This window comes from Micropterus salmoides, unplaced genomic scaffold (genome assembly GCF_014851395.1).
Source record: "Micropterus salmoides isolate LMB-PRFRI ecotype aquatic unplaced genomic scaffold, ASM1485139v1 Ms_hic_scaffold_1, whole genome shotgun sequence".
Taxonomy (NCBI): Eukaryota; Metazoa; Chordata; class Actinopteri; order Centrarchiformes; family Centrarchidae; genus Micropterus; species Micropterus salmoides.
In genome coordinates this window covers 47,144,294-47,149,372 of record NW_024040040.1, presented here as the reverse complement: position 1 = coordinate 47,149,372, position 5,079 = coordinate 47,144,294, and positions in this window count along the sequence as shown.

The window sequence follows — 5,079 nt, the reverse complement described above, 5'->3', positions numbered from 1 at the left end:
CATTAAAGTCTCCTCTCATGTGTATTCCATCATTATCAGTTACTACGTTACAGATGTCTTTGTAAAATCACGGGAATCAGGGGAATGGAAGACCAAACTGGTGTATAGTGGAGTAAATAAATAGATAAGTTAATGAATAAATAATATGGTCATATATATAACACTGAATACATTTTTTTTTATATCTTTGAGGTTTTCCTTGATAAGCCATAATTTGTTTTTTGTGAGTGCAAATTAATTTATTTTTTTAATACAGTACAGTAAGGTCACACTGAATCCAATCCAGCAGATATATTCTGATATAAATCTGCACAAATAAATCCAATTAAAAAAATTTAATCACATCAAAAGTCAATATATTTAATTAATTTCATTCATTTAATGAATTTAATTCAAGTAATTTTGATGTTCGATGTCTTTACCATTTCATTTACTGCAGTTATTACTTAATTTTCTTAATAAGTCAGTGTTGGTCTTCCATAACTGTGGACATAACCTTGAAAACTTAAACAAATATTCACAACTGCATTTTTGTTTTGATTCCTTTGAAAATTAACACGTTTGTATCTTGATTGAACCATGTTTCCTCTAATTTCATGTCACTGCTATTTCATCCACAAGATGCAAGTCCCAGAGTTCAAGTAAAGTGGTCTAAACAAGTTTGACTAAAACTTGCTTTTAGTCACCAAACATCCTCCAAACAGCTCTCAGCAGAGTGACTTCAAACAGTGCTGGAGTCCCGTCTCTAATGGAAGTCTCTTGCTTCCTCAAGGGATAAAACCTATGACCTTTCTGTTATGGGACCTCCAGGCCGCCACCCTCCCCCCACCTCCTGTGTCCCTCGCACACTTCCTCGCTTCTAAATTGATCGCCGCTGCAGTGCATTGTGGTCCGATTGCTCAGTGTGATCCCTGGACAGTACAGTTCAGCAGCCTGTCTTTCCCCGGACGTTCTTTTTCCTACAGCAGTAAGCACTCTGTCACATTCGCTGATGATGCAGTACACACACACACACAAATAAGGAGGTAGTTCTCACGTAACTAAAAGGTGTCACCAGGTTCCTGCCTGACGTCACCAAATTTTACAGATGGGGTCAGAACCCTGGGTTGATTACATAAAAACCCAAATTAATTAAAACTTCTGAATCAAATTCTTGTTTATTTTTTCTATTTTATTTTTTCTATTACATATGTTGTGCAATTATTCTGCCCCAAAAAAAGAAAAAAAGAAGAAGAAAATAAAAAGTTATGTCCTGCTCCTTATTGGATGGAGGGAAGGTGATATTTCGGCCGTGGCACCCCCAATTGTTTTCTGAGATAGCGTCACGTTTGCCAAACATATAGGTTAGTCCTCACCCTCAAAGCCTTTTCTTTTGCAAAGCTGAAAGTGAGACATATAGGTTGAATATACAAACAATAAAGCAGAAATATCATCAATTGTCATGAGAAGCTGAGTGCAGCAGCAGGAAACTGAGGTGTGGACCCAAAATGCAGACACTAACAAAGACTGGATCAGTTTTCTAGTTTATTAAATAAGGTAGTCACTCAGATGGATGTCCAAAACAAAAGGCAAGGTAATCCGAACGGGACAAATCCAAAACTACAGAGTAGTCCAGAAGTCATGGAATAATCAAAAAAAAAAAAAAAATTTAACAGGCAGGAACACTCAACATTGACAAGGACATCACAAAGGCTGAACATAACTGAAGGCTTAAATACACAAGCAAACGAACAGGGAGGGAGTGTGCGGGTGAATGACATGAGGAGCTAATTAGGCACATCAGACACAGAGTGATCACAGGAGAGCAGACAGAAACTAATAATACAAATAAACTACCACCAAACAGGGAAACAGACTAGGATGAAACAGAACACAAGGTAGACAAAACCAATATAGTGAAATCATTGATGTTAAATTTTATCTTAGCATACTGCACTTTATGTAACAGAAGGGTCAACTAGCATAGTATTTAGTATTTAGCAAGGCTTCATCTTACAGGGCTCTGGTTTCAAAACATGTAGCCAGAGCTCCTGGAGCTAATGTGTAACTGACTAACTAACGTCAATCAATAAGGCAGTGACTGTTCACACAGCAAAATCAATGGTTGGTGGCAAGAAATAAGACACTTGTATCTGTCTACATCTGTGTGGATTGATTTCCTGAACCAATAAACTGTATTGACTGATTGGGTCTTTTGGAGGTGGGTGGTTGTCGATGTTGTTTGAGCTGTTATTTAAGATGTTCTTATGTCTGTATGCACTTCAATGAAAAGCACATTGAGTTTACCTATAATAAAATGTGCTGTAAATATAAAGTTGCCTTGCCTTTATGAGATTCCTACCTGACTAAAGCAGAATTAACTATAATTCATTCTCAGATACAGAAATTAATGTCTGCCTTTTGAAATAAGATGTATACAAATCCTTATGATGTTGCTGGAGTGTGCTTTGATTGTCTTTCAGACATTCAGCTCAACATAAGACTCCTATAGCTAATCGACTCTCAGCTGGAGGCCGAGACCTGTGAATGTTGGCTATTGATCACTCAGGACTCACCTGCTTCCGTTCCACCTGGCACAGTAATCAAAATGATGGTTGGTCAATACATCACTCAATAGTATGGATTGACTAACAGGACGATTGGCCCAATGATAATTCTCTGTCCCCCGTACACGCCTCCTGGTATGAAGTAGCTCTTGACAAAAGTTGTTGCAAAGAAAAGTCACTGTTCGCTGCCTCCAGAGACATTGGCAAGTCTGTCAGTAAAGACGTACTCAATTCCTGAACCATGGATTAGCACCTTGGGAAAATTACTTTACGTACTTTACTTTTTTGTCATTTTCAATATGCACTTTCAATCATTTTGAAAGAATCATTTTTGAACATATCATCCTCATTTCACTTTTACTATCTGTGTGTGTGTGTGTGTGTGTGTGTGTGTGTGCGCGCATGTAAAAGAGAGAAATGGAAAAAAGGCAGATCAAATATCAATTTTATGAATTACAACCGGTCTTTGCTCTTACTACACTGAAGTGACAGCTCCATCTCATGTTTTTTCACCTTCTGTGATTGCTCATCGACAGCTATCTATTAACTCACGATTCATTTCTATGGTGAACAGTGCAGATTGAAATGACAGAACCTGTATAATAGATTTCTGGCAACCTTTTGAACTCATAATTTAGCATGTACTTAAGTATACCCTAGGAACATTTGTGTGTGTGACTGTGTGTGTACGCACCTATTAAGCATAGCTGGTACTATGCAGGTCTAAAATATGTCTGGACTTCCATTGTAGATGAAAACTGGACTCCAATTGGGGCTCCCAGGTTGCGTATACCTGGTACAGGGCTGGGTCCCTGGGTTTGGCTCCATCCCGGGCCCATGGCTGCGTGTCATCCCTTCTCTCTCTCCCCCTGCCTTTCCTGTCTCTCTTCACAGCAGAAATACCAAAAACAAATCTTGAAAAAGAAACCTGGGCTCAATTTGGTTGGGAAGGTTGCAATAACAGTTTTGCTAATTTTCTTTTATTTTCATTAGTTTTGTCCATAGATTGGGAAATGCAAATGTCAGAGGTGGCAAGTAGTAAAGCTACTGACTGTTGTGCTCAGTTTCAGCAAAAGATTTCCAAATAAGTTTCTGTCCTGATCTTAGTTTCCTAGACCCCAACAGTCAGTTTTGGCAGGTACCCAGAGTCCTTGTGCCAGAAGCATAAAACTAAATAAAATGCTTGATTCTGTTTTATAAATCTCGATCATTGTGGAACAGAGCACACATGCACAAGCCCCATTTCCACTCCCAGTTGGATATAAATGGATGTAGAAACGCTCTTAAACATATGCATATCGATAGTTGCCTGCTCCGCCAATAATTAGACCTGTCAATGAGATGAACGGCAAAGAAGAAGTGTAATCTCACCCACTGTGTTGCATCTGCAGGGCTCTCCATCACCACCAGAACAGCTGTTACTCACAGCTTTGACTATTCTTAACTCCCATACCTGTACAAATTGCTTCTCAATAAAGGATAAGGCGAGAAGATCATTAACAGGGAAATTATGCCTTAAATGCAAGTAAAAAGAATGATAAAATTCACGACTAAAAGTATTTTAAATTAAGCTTATAAATGTGCCTTTGATTGACATTTTACACAACGCTGTGTGGACTGCAAAAATAATGATACAATCAATGAAATTGGGAAACAAGTACTACCTTCAACTCTGATCCAGCTCTCTGATGCTTTATATCTCACCACACCACAGTAGCCCCCCCACCTCCACCCCAACCTGGGTGGATCTACTCCAGCTGGAGCCTAATCAACTCATTATCCCTTGCGCGTTTATGGTGTTTTCAAGTACTGTAGCATCACCGTGAACGTTTGTTGTCTGTTTTCTTGTTCCTTGGCTTTGAAATGCAGAATACACAAAATCATTGACTTCTCTTGAAATGGGAACAAAGATTACTATTAACTGCATCAATTTTTGTTGTCAGGCTTCTTGGCGGTGTTGTTCTTACAGACGAAGCCATAAAAACAGAGCATTTTCAGCTGAAGACACCATTCACTTTGAAGGCAACTTTAGTCGCTAACCTCAATTTACACTTTGCTAGATTGTCTCGTTTGTTTCTGTCAGTCTTGTGTGCAAGGGCATCACTTTGTGTTGAAATGTGATGGGGACATAGGGCCTCAGATTAGGGGTGTGAAGATGCACTTAGCTCGCGAGACATCACGATGCACGATAATAGGTTCATGAAAACAAGATGAAAAGATCCTTAAACAGTGTTTTAAAGATATCCTCAATGCTGCGATATATGAGCAGGGGGACTGGTGGGACCTCCTCCAGGAAATTTTGTTCATTAAACACTTCATTTCCTGCATTCTGGTAAAAGTTTCTGCGCCAATTTATGGTGAAAATGTTTATATTTATTTAAAAGGAAACGCAAAATTCAGGTAGCATCTGACATTTCAAAATCAATAAATATAATAGAATATGATGCAGTGCAGCTCTCAGACATTCTGTGTTGCTTTCAGATCTATTTCTCCTGTAGATAAACTTTCCTCATGTAATATCATCCTTGCTGAG